Below are 12482 nucleotides of genomic sequence, written 5' to 3'. Positions count from 1 at the left end.
GAGAGAGAGAGAGAGAGAGAGAGAGAGAGAGAGAGAGAGAGAGAGAGAGAGAGAGAGAGAGAGAGAGAGAGAGAGAGAGAGAGAGAGAGAGAGAGAGAAGAGAGAGAGAGAGAGAGGGAGAGAGAGAGAGAGAGAGAGAGAGAGAAGAGAGAGAGAGAGAGAGAGAGAGAGAGAGAGAGAGAGAGAGAGAGGTGTTTGTATGCAGCGCTGCAGATCGTAATCAGACAGTGACTGGACTGATGAAGGTTAAGGAGAGATCTGGGGATCTCCCAGCCTAGAGCCTGTCCTCTAATCTGTAACGATGGAATTTATAACGCTGACCCTGGCACCTCCCCCCAACACCCCCACCCATCCCCCATCACCATTGGCTGGTAACTGCTGCTGGAGGACAGGTGTGGGACTGTGATAGGCTGAGGGGGGTCACAGATGGGGTTTGGGATGGGGTCAGCCGGAGGTTTGGGTCTCAGTGGTCCCACTGTCCAGCCCATCTGCTCCATGCTCCCACAGGGCCTGCACATCCAGCATGGCTGCACAGCAACCTTCACCTCCCACCTGTCTGTCTGTCCTACAACACCACACAACACTGTTCCTTACCTACCTACAACAACCTAGAACAACCTTCCCCCTCCCCCTCAGCTAGCATACTGTTGCCTAAACCAGGTGAATGCCACGGTGTGAAACTAGTGGGATTGCATCCATTACCAGGTTGTGTTTCTAGGCTACCCTTGGGTGGCGAGGGAGGCGGTGGCAGGCGGTGGCAGGAAGGATGCGTACAGCAAATGTGGATCCTTGCTGAGTACGGCACATAGCAGTGGCTGGGGAAGGGGAGAGTGCTCGATGAGGCGCACCCAGAAAATATTATATCTATTGTTTCCTTGTCTTTCCCTAATGTATTCTGTCATAGGAGAAACCACTGCCACATGTCTCTATATAATGTGTTCTGTCAGTAATGTAAGCAATGCCAACATTCCATCTCTCTGAAGTCCTCCTTCCTATGTGTTTTTTTCACAGTAACAGGTTTCCCTTACCCGGCCACAGGGGCTACGGTGGCCTATAGGGGTGCCCACTTGCGAGGCCGGGGGCGGGCTGTGTACAACACCTTCCGCACAGCACCTCCTCCACCACCTATTCCAGCCTATGGAGCGTGAGTATCTGTGGACCTGTAGTACACTTTACTGACAACATCAACAATGAACCATGCTATTATAACAGTTCTACTCTCAAATGTTTGGTGGCTGCATTTGCAAACAATTGTGTTATTTCATGTGTGTGCATTTGTGCATAAGTGCAGAATGTGTATGTCTGTCTATCTGTGTGTGTGTGTGTGTACATGTATATGTGTGTTGCAAAGGATGAATATCAAGGCCATAGGTAGCTATAGAAAGCAGAGATAGCATATTACTGGGCAGGTCTCACTGGACTGTGATGATCTCCTGGTTGATGTGAAGCATTCAGCCTCACACTCCTCTCTTATCAGCACACTGCCTGCCTGGCTGGCTGCCTGCCTGGGTGTCTGGGTGGCAATGAGAGTGTAGGGGAGAGGAGAGGTCTAGCGAACCCTGGGCCTAGCCTGGCTGCCTGGCTATCTGTGATTAGATCAGGGCCTGTCTGTGGCGATGAGTGGAGAGTAGAGGGGAAGAGAGGAGAGGGGAGGAGAGGGCTCCAGTGATGAGGACGGGTCCTAGGACTCTGGGTCCTCTACACCTCCCACCCACTCTGGGGCTCTCCTCTCCTCTCCTCTCCTCTCCTCTCCTCTCCTCTCCTCTCCTCTCCTCTCCTCTCCTCTCCTCTCCTCTCCTCTCCTCTCCTCTCCTCTCCTCTCCCTACTTCCTCTCCTGACGTCCCAGTGATTTATATGTTAGCATCACATGACCGAGCTCCTTCCCTGCTGAGCTCTCTCTTTTCATCCCCCCGTCCCTTTCTCTTCCTCTTCTACCTCCTCCCCTCCACCGTAGCCTCCTGACAACACTGCAGTGAATGGAATATTTTTTTTTTTACCAGAGCAGAATATTGCATGGGAATTGTGAAATGGATGCATTTCCCCCCCTAAATATGTCATTCATTATTTGTGGTGTGCTGCAGCTGCTAAGAGCTGACCCTGTAGACGTGCAGAGCCCACTTCCATCATTCTTGTTTTACGCCATGCAAATGTCTGCTTGACTTGCTCTCATTGGAAATAGGCTAGGATCAAAACATCAGTGTGCCGATCCAATCTGGCTGCATATAAAACCACCCATAACCCAGATTAACTAACGCGTCTCCCCCATTGCTCTCTCATTTCACAGAGTGGTGTACCAGGATGGCTTCTACGGAGCAGAAATCTATGTAAGTACCGTTGGCTCTTTCTCTCTCTGCGTGCTCAGATGAAACAGAAGTAAAGCAGACAAAAGCAGCCAGCCCTGGAGACTAAAATGCGATCTCTCCAGCCCCCAGCGTTCCCCCTGCCTCTCTGCCAAGCCCGCGTCGATTAGGCCTCTGTCTGCCGTGCCAAGAAACCCGACAACAAAATGTAAAACCCCCTCAGCTCCTCCCTCCTCTCCTTCTCTCTCCTATGATGTCAGACTTTGGCAAACAGACAGACCCCAGCTCAGTGTCCCGTGTCAAGTCGGGTCGTCTCTCCCCTTAAAATGGCTTTTGGAGGTGGCTTGTCTCCGCCCTATATCTGTACCTGTCTGTGTGTTTGTGTGTTTGTGTATGTGCCTGTCTGTGTGAGTGTGTGTGTGTGTGTGCGCGTGCGTGTTTGCGAGCATGCATGCCTGCCTGTCTGTCTCTGTCTGTCTCTGTGTGTCTGGGCGTGGACAGCCCTCTCTCTCTCTGTCTGGCCCAGGGGGCCATCGTGGGGCCTTAGTGGGCCTGTGTGCCTCCCAGCCATCACGGTGTGAGAGATAAGAGGAGCGGAGGCAGATAAAGGGATTAAGCTTCCCTCTGGGGCTGTCCATGCAGGCAGGGGCCACAGCACACACAGCGTCAGGCCGGCCCCAACGCACGCTGCCCTTGACAGAGAAAAGGGGGACGCTGTGGAGATAATGCTGAAATTACCACGCTGCCCCAGTTTGACAGCAGTCCAAACGTTTATGGGGGATGTAATTTGTTGTTTGTATCTGTAGTTTTTTTTCTCCCTCCCTGTCCTCTGCAATAGGGAGATGACAGCAGGCCCAGACAACAGTGCTACTGATTGCCTCTTACTTTCACCCTGTCTGCATATGAGCAAAGGGCCAGTGTCTGGGAACAAAAGTGCTGGACTCCACAATGATATATGGCTCAAACACAGCCCCATGTCGTAGCACTGTTTGTGAGTGGCTGTTAGCGACACCAGCGGCCATAGAGTGAACATTGTAGAGGAGAAGTGGCTTAAAGCGGTCATGTCGGCCCTGGGTGTTTGGCTCCAAACCCCTCCCTCCTTCCCTCCTTCCCTCCTTCCCTCCCTCCCTCCCTCCTCTCCTCACCTCCAGCTAAGCCCTGGGTCTCAGTGCCCTCTGACCAGTCCCGGGGTATCTCGCCCCATCGCTCAAGCCGTCAGCCTTTCCCCCTGTGCTTTACTGACATTAGTTTTGGCAGTGGCCACTGCACGGACACTGAACGGCTTCAGACTGCCCAAGTGCACCCAGAGTTTCTCCTGTGACAACAACAGCAAGTCCCACAAGCCTCTCTGTCCTCCACTATCATTTAGAAGACAGTAGCCATGTCTGTCACTGTCATTACCTAGGCAAATTCCATTCATTTCAACAGTCCTGAAGCACTTGCCATTAAAAAGAGCATCCAGGATGATACCACATTTACATTTACATTTAAGTCATTTAGCAGACGCTCTTATCCAACCACAACATGAGACCCTGCTTCACAGGGAGTATATTAGGAATGGTGTATTGATATTCATACACACTCAGGCACACACGTGACGTGTACACGCATGCACACACACTGGGGCGAGACACAATAACAAATGTGTTGGACTGTTGTGTGCAGGATTTGACAATGTGTGCAAGTGATTTATTGTGGCTGTGTGTTGTTGGGTTCTGTTGCTGTAATCAGCAGCACGGTCTCAGGGCATGGCCGTCCCACAGGAACTCCTCTGCCTGGCCTTAGCCATGACTTCCTGCCTCCATGGGCAGGAGGGATGACTCAAACCCAGCGCCTCTGACCTGATTCCCCAAAGAGCCCTGGCCACAGTAGTGTAGCTCGTCTTTGGACCCCCCCCTCCCCAAGTTAAAAAATAAATGAAAACATGTATTATTAACAGCCACCTATTAGTGCTGAGTGATTAACTGAAATCTCGTTTATTTAGATTTTTTTCTGTGAGCTCAATGTGCACTTTGCCCAGTTTCTCTATATTGTGCGATGTAGTAGGGAGTTGTAGTTTCCAACAGGCCAATATTTGACGTAGATTATCGTGGAAAACGTGGTAATTAACTACCTACTTGTCTGGTCTGTGTGGGGCGCACTGAGAGGGATAGAGAGCAGTAGCTTCGGGAGGCATCTCTACCTGAAAATACATTATCTAAGTGATTAATAGTTGGTATTCAGCAGTCATAAAAGTATGCCTTATTTACTTTGAAGAACTACTAAAACAGTGATTTTGTCAGACAGCAGCTCTATAGAGATGAGATGATGACTTGGAATGAAATAATAAAGTCATCTAATAAAACAAAATGTAATATACACAACAACTGAAATGTTTCATTAAAGTAAATAGTAATGTAAATAAATTATTGCTAGTAAGTGATAAGCAGTAATGGGCAGTCACTACCATCATGGGACTTTTATTAATTGTTTTATATTGTGTTGTTACAGCATTCAACCAACATAATATGTAATGCATTTAATGTTTAAAAATATATATACGAAAACCGTGATTATTTTTTAATAATCAAACCCGAAACCAAACCGACCTCAAAAAGCACTCTCAGCACTATCACCTATATACCCACCATAGGATGTAGGATGGAGATGGGCCAACGCTCCATTGGCGCTAATAGAAAAACAGTAGGTGAACAGCTTCATTTTTCAGTTGGAGTAATGACTGCTCTCCTCAATCAAGTTTTTAATTCCTTCTCCCACTCTGGCAAATTAATACACAGGTCCTGACATTCAAAACACTAAGCCCCAGTTACAGTGCCTTCAGAAAGTATTCAGACCCCTTGACTTATTCCATATTTTGTTGTGTTACAGCCTGAATTGAACATTGATTAAATATATTTTTTTCTCACAGATCTACACACAATACCCCATAATGACAAAGTGAAAACATGTTTTTATTTGCTAATTTATTGAAAATGAAATATAGAAATATATATTTACATAAGTATTCACACATGTTAGAATCTCCTTTGGTCTTTCTGGGTAAGTCTCTAAGAGCTTTGCACACCTGGATTGTACAATATTTGCACATAATTACTTTTACAATGATTCAAGATCTGTCAAGTTGGTTGTTGACCATTGCTAGACAGCCATTTTCAAGTCTTGCCATTGATTTTCAATCTGATTTAAGTCAAAACTGTAACTGGACCACTCAGGAACATTCAATGTCATCTTGGTAAGCAACTTTTAGGTTATTGTCCTGCTGAAAAGTGAATTTGTCTCCCAGTGTCTGTTGGAAGGATTTTGCCTGTGCTTAGCTCTATTCCGTTTCTTTTTATCTTAGAAAACTCCCTAGTCCTTGCCGATGACAAGCATGCCCATAACATGATGCAGCCACCACTATGCTTGAAAATATGGTGGTACTCAGTGATGTATTGTGTTGGATTTGCCCCAAACTTAACGCTTTGTATTCAGGACATAAAGTTCATTTCTTTGAAGTTTTACTTTAGTGCCTTATTGCAAACAGGATGCGTGTTTTGGAATATTTTTTATTCTGTACAGGCTTCCTTCTTTTCACTCTGTCAATTAGGTTAGTATTATGGATTAACTACAATGTTGTTGATCCATCCTCAGTTTTCTCCTTTTACAGCCATTAAACTCAAACTGTTTTAAAGTCACCATTGGCCTCGTGGTGAAATCCCTGAGAGGTTACCTTCCTCTCCGGCAACTGAGCTGGGAAGGACGCCTGTATCTTTGTAGTGACTGGGTGTATTGATACACCATCCAAAGTGTAATTAATAACTTCACCATGCTCAAAGGGATATTCAATGTCTGCTTTTTTTATTTTTACCCAACTACCAATAGGTGCCCTTCTTTGCGAGGCATTGGAAAACCTCCCTGGTCTTTGTGGATTAATCTGTGTTTGAAATTCACTGCTCGACTGAGGGACTTTACAGATGCTTGTATGTGTGTGGTACAGAGATGAGGTAGTCATTCAAAAATCATGTTAAACACTATTATTTCACACAGAGTGAGTCCTTATTTATTATGTGACTTGTTAAGCACATTTCTACTCCTGAACTTATTTAGGCTTGCCATAACAATGGGGTTGAATACTTATTGACTGACGACATTTCAGCTTTTCATTTTAAAATAATTTGTAAAAATGTCTGAACTTCCACTTGTGGCCAGGGCTCTTTGTGTAGGCCAGTGACACAACATCTCAATTTAATCCATTTTAAATTCAGGCTCTAACACACCAAAATGTGTAAGAACTCAAGAGGTGTGAATACTTTCTGAAGGCACTGTACGTCTTGGTTTGCTCCTGTGCAACACGGTACGTGTAAAGAAAAAGGGGTCTCTTCAATAATGCAGCAGGCCAGTGCTGCTTCCCCATTCTGAATGTGGACTGAATTTGGGGAGCGTTATCACACAACTGTTCTCTTCTGTCTCATGTGGACCGTGTTTTTCACCTCCTGTCACGCACTGTCCCCCAGAGGGAACGCATGGCTCCCCTCCCCAGTCTCACAGGGGATCATTAATTCTCCGCTGCCTCAGCCACCAAATATTAAACAGCTCCCTCTGGCTGTATTCTGGGAGTCTTGCACCTTGCGTTGCCTCTGTGCATACTCTTCAATTTAAAGAAATGTGACTTTTTGAATGGTTTCATATGAATACTTGAAAAATGAACAGAATATGCAGTTCTGATATGTTCCCAACAATGGACAATGTTTCAAACCCGATGTTGGATCTTTTAGTAAATGCTATTCTTCTCCTCTTGTTTATACTGGTGATATACATGCTGTTGTGGGGGGTTGTCTAACTGTCTGAGTTTCCAACAGGGGGGTTACGCTGCATACAGATACGCCCAGCCCACCACAGCTGCTGCCTACAGTGACAGGTGAGTGCATTCCACGTGCTGCAATAATACATCATATAGAATAACTAATATTACTTGAAAAAAGAAAAGACCATTGATATTGTGATGGATTAAATTAGAAGTTGTGACAAGGTCTGACAAATGACTTCAACCTTTCCCCAATCTCCAAAGTATCTCCCACATAGAAGGGTGAAGATAAACTCTCTCTGGAGTTGTGACCCTCCCTTAGATTGAACTGTCCATTAGGAGATCCACTATGGCCTCAGGCTAAAGCACACAAAAAAGTAACCTTGTTCGACAAGATGAAAAAAGAACAGAAGATCTATCCCATGCCTCTCTGCCTTTGACGGGTGAGCGGGTATATCAACTGTATTTATGAATGGCCTGGGGTCTGCAGGAGGAAGGGAGAGAGGGATGGATGGATGGGCAGGGACTCTATCACTTCTGACTGATGTCATTCGGGTTCAGGTGTGCTCCGTTTGAGGAGGCGTGGCTGATTCATTCGGGCCTTCAAAGTCGCTGTCAGACTGGATGTGGGCTGGTTTGGGAATCTAATCTGGGAGGGATTGAGCATGTCACTTGTGATAACGTACACCCTGCCTGAGAGCCTGAAGATCATATCGATAATGTAAGATTTATCTGGCCTCGCCGCGCTGCGAATTATGAGCAGCCGTGCTCGGAGGAAGCAGAAATTGGACAGCGGCTTTTTCCTCTGGGAGTGATTTAATTCCTGTTTCTCTTGCCTATATTTTCCCCCTGAGATTTAATGTAATTCGCCCGAGTTGTTTGTTTTGGTTTGTTTTGCTTCCCTTGTCTGTTTGTTTCTTTTTGAATAAGCGGTCATGCCCATTGGATCAATAGGGGTTTGTCTCAGCAATACCTTATCAGACTTACCAGCGGAGCAATCAGCCAATCATGAAAGGAGGTCACAGGGATCATAAGAGGCTTGTAAAATCCCCGTAAAATATGAAACATTCATTTTCCAAAAAGCTTGTGCCCACAGGCCTGCTTTGTATTACAGAGGCCCTGCCAGGGGCCAATCGGCGTAGTGAAGCCGCGTGACGTAAGTTCTGAGGGGCCGTTTGACCCCAAGGTGGTTAGCAATGCCACTCTGGTGAGAGCCCATTTTGTAGATAGATTAGCCTTAGTGGGCCTCTGGGGTTTGGTGCTCACAGTAGATAAGAGTATCACAGAGACCACCTCTGACCATGTCATGGTAGAGCCCATCCTCTCCCATCTTCTCCCCAGGGAGCCTTCTCATCCAGCTCCTTCCCCCTCCACGTCCTGCTCACTGACCTTGGGTGTTGGACTCAAACGGGACACACCATATTTAGATCTTATATAACTTATATAATGTCCTCCTCGCCCCGCTCAAGCCATGTAGGCTGTATGTCTTGTCTCCTTGAGGAAAATGACATTTCTCCCTCTCGCCTCTTGGTTTTTATTCCTGGTTGATTTGATGCCCTCAGTCCTTGGCTGGGAGTGCCTTATCTGCTCCATACAGACCCTCATTTGCAAGCGAGCATTGAAGAAAAAAAAAGTCAATAGAGGAATATGTGAAGTCGAGTAAATAAATAAATAAGGCGCACATCTTGTCCTGTCTCAGAAGGAAATTGGAAGGATTAGTTCCAAACCAGCAACAATGAAAAGACAGGGGTGTGAGCCCACTGTTCAGCTTGGGTAAACAACAGCAGGGTGAGAGAGCGCACACAGACTGGGTCCAAGCCCTCCAGCACCTATATCTCTCTCTGTTTTCTCTTTCTTTCTCTCTGTTTCTCTTTCTCTCACCCCTCAGTACCCATCCCTACCAACTAATAGAGGTGACAATGAAAAGGACAATGTGTATTCACAGAGAATGATCCAATCACCTTTGAACTCCTTTTCTACTCAGCCTTGTATCATTTTCTGAACCAGGGGGTAGAGAGAGGGAAATAATTGTTTTAGAGACTTGAAAGTGTTGACTTTAGGGCCAAGTATCAAACAAGCATTGAAAATATACTCTACGTCAATGACCATAATCTCCTGGCCTTTTCCATTGCAGCTATGGCAGAGTCTATGCAACAGCAGACCCCTACCACCACACAATCGGCCCTGCCGCTACATACAGTGTGGGGACCATGGTAAGTCCACTCTCACTTTCCTCTGCACCCTGTTGTTGGCTAGCCATACTAACACAGAGCAGAGGCCACCAGCCGCAGTACTGTCGCTCCAGGAGCACTCGGAGATAAAGACCATTGAACTAAGACAAGTCAGTGGGCTTTATTCCCTCTTTGTCATGCTGTTTGGCACGACCTAGTGGAGCGCAGCAGAATTCCCTGGCATGTGGTCATTGTGAATTCAGTGAAATGGATTTGTTTCATGTTATGTCACACAAGCTCACCTCATACAATGTTAATTTTATAGGGAATGATCACTACAACTAATTCAATCCAAACACATGGGCATTTTATACACTAGTATAATCATTCAATTCCTGCCACTATTCAACTCCAAATGAGTTGTTCCATTCTTTCTTTCAGCCAAACTCTAAACTTGAAGGGGTGAAGTTGAATCGTTAATGTCTGTTTTTAGCTAGCTTTTGCAGCTAACATCAAAGATGAAAATACTATCAGTAAAAGACCATCCTATAATGGGGAGATAGTTTCTCAATGTTTTGTTTTACAATGAGGGCATGCGACTGATAGACTTATTTGAAAGATTAACGACCATCAAACGCATGCAGCAGTGTGCCGTGGGACATGGAAGAGAAAGAGAGCGATGGAGGGAGGGTTCGAGGGAGGGCGTTCCCTCACTCACCCCTCCAGCCCACAAGGTTGATGGGACGAGCGCTCTCTGCCAGACAAATGACTCAAATTTACCATTCCGGCATGCATGCGATTTTTCAACAACATAAAAAACAGCGTACAGTTCCCCGGTGCAGCTGCTAGCTAAAAGCTTTCATTAATTAAGACATTAATTTTTTTCCTCTTCATTTACTTAATTAAAAACTGTGCTTCTTTTCCTCCAAATTTCCTTCCCTTTTCTGCCACTCTTAGTCAGGCTGAATTTGGCCCTTCATGTCTGAGCTTGGGTTGTGTGTGTGGGGCAAGTTGAGGGGATCACTGTGGTGGGGTGGAAGCTGGTGAGGTGCGAGACCCTGGTAGTCAATTAACCATCTTGACACAATAGGAGTTCAGAACTTACAGTGCAGAGACACACCATGAAATAGATTCAGAAGTGCTGAGAAAAAATAATTGGTTTGGTTACTAATTCTTTAGTCCTATTTGATTAATGGTTCCGAAGGAGAGCACAGCGATTTTTGCATTTAGAATCCTTTCAATAATTAGTTCCTCCGAGGTTGCTTAAAATTCTCTTTGCTGATTTCCGGCGTGCAAAAAATGTGCTAATGCTTTTTTATACTGATGAAAGTTTTATACAAGTAAGAGGGTTCCCTTAAATGAAGGGAAATTAGCCTTTGAAGGTTTGGGGCTTCGCCTTTGGAGGTTGTCCAAAAAGCAGCAGAATTGCTCAGAGTACAGGGGATATATGTGTGTGTGTGTGTGTGCACGTGTGTGTGTGTGCACATGTGTGTGTGTGCGTGCGTGCGTGTGTGTGTGTGTTTGTCCTGGTTAACCAGAGCATTGCAATAAACCTAGGGAGCAATATCCTCTGGTGCAATACACATCCAGAAAGGTGTGGGCACCACGGTTGGACTTGAAAGAGAATTATGATTAAACTCCTTTGAACTTAATTCGCTTTGGTTGGATCTATGACATTGTTGTAGCCTGGAAAGCCATTCCATAAGGAATGTTTTCCTACAGTCAAAAGCATGAAACAAGCACAGTATTTTCCAATTTGTTGCTTAATGTAATTAATGCATGGAAACTGCATTTGAGGGCGGGGCCCACTTCTCCATGTGGCATAACAAAAGAAGAATATGATATCTAGGAAAGGGTTTTTTCTCTCTGGTAAAAAGAGCAAAATGATTTCAGACCACGTTCATACTTTATCACTACCAGGTTCTTTATCCTCCAGCTCCAACACCTCGACCACCCCTCCTCATAACACACACACATACCCAACTTATGCATTCTCTATTGAACAATAACTATTATTACTTTGATTAAACCAGCTCAATTAAATGCTATTTAATCCCAAGTCCTTCATACACAGACATTTTAACAAAACCAATAAAGGAAGGAAATTTGTGGAAAAAACAGAATTCAACAACCAAGCTGTCGCCACCTTAATACTGATTGGTCCTTTTTCATCTTTGATGTTGCAGGCTAGCCTATACAGAGGAGGGTACAGTCGCTTCACTCCCTACTAACAGAAAGAAAAAGAGAGAAAGACAGAGAGACATTACCCCCCAACAAACAAAAATCTAACAAATAAACAAACAAGCAAACACCTCGTCCTTCGTGGAGTGCTAATTCAAACTAAAAGCTTCCAGGTCCCAATGCTGATCCCTCCCCCTGACACCCGCCCTCCCGCTACAGCTGATTTCTACAACCTTTCTGATGTCATCATTGGTCTGCTCCTATGATTTGTTTTGTGTTCATTTTGTGCTTTTGATTGATTTTCAGAGAAGTTATGTTATGCACATGTGACTGCTGTAGATGGGTGCTGTGTCACCATAACCAATGTGAGCCTACTGTAGCACGCATGATGCATGATTAGAGAGGTGTGTTTCTGCTGTGGCTGTCAGCTGGATGAGAATCTGCTGGGGCATTAGATACACTGTTATTTGGCCTATTCTTGAATTGGAATTCAATTCAATTCAATCAGGAAACGAAACATCGTATTTCAATTAGCATTACAAATACATCATTATGCCCTGCTAATTCTTATTTCACAAGACGCCGCTGTCAACTGTATGATTGCTCTGTAATGTTGAAGTATCCTAATGCACTTGAATTGGCGTCCTACCAGTGATGTGGTGTGACAGCATGCAGAGTGAGGGCCATTGCACCACAGAGAGGGGTCAGAGTTCACCTGGGGTTGAGACTGGGCTAGCTCTCGCTAATGTGATGGCACTCTAGGCTAAATGACGTAGGATTGTGAAGGATTCAATGTCTTAGTTTATTTCCGGCAGATTTTTTCCACACTGATTCGCATGTTCATGTATTATTAACTGAGGTGAATGTGACGTTTAGAGGTGGGTAATCATTATTTTTAGTAGGCTACACTGTCGATTAATCTATGAAGTAGTGCAATTCCTGATAACTATTCACTTTTCAGTATTGCACAAAAACATTCTGTACCTCAGGATAAACCACTACAAGTGATTTGATCTGACAGCTAATTGTATCAGTAGAGTGCTTGT

The 12482-nt window shown here is 45.1% G+C and overlaps 1 pseudogene across 1 annotated transcript in view; it reads left to right on the top strand.

Annotated features, from left to right (window-relative positions):
- The window catches only part of LOC311103395 (RNA binding protein fox-1 homolog 3-like), a 187296-nt pseudogene extending 175810 nt beyond the window's left edge, over positions 1-11486 (top strand). Inside the window, exons 9-13 of the transcript in view lie at positions 905-1144; positions 2286-2325; positions 7140-7198; positions 9219-9297; positions 11442-11486. The product of the transcript in view is annotated as an RNA binding protein fox-1 homolog 3-like (transcript). The remainder of the gene's footprint in view (positions 1-904; positions 1145-2285; positions 2326-7139; positions 7199-9218; positions 9298-11441) is intronic.
- The last annotated feature ends 996 nt before the right edge of the window (positions 11487-12482 follow it).

Source organism: Coregonus lavaretus (genome assembly GCF_964263955.1).
Source record: "Coregonus lavaretus genome assembly, chromosome: 28".
In the NCBI taxonomy this organism is placed as follows: domain Eukaryota; kingdom Metazoa; phylum Chordata; class Actinopteri; order Salmoniformes; family Salmonidae; genus Coregonus; species Coregonus lavaretus.
The sequence above is the reverse complement of the archived record's forward strand: the minus strand, read 5'-3'. Positions and strand labels throughout refer to the sequence as shown.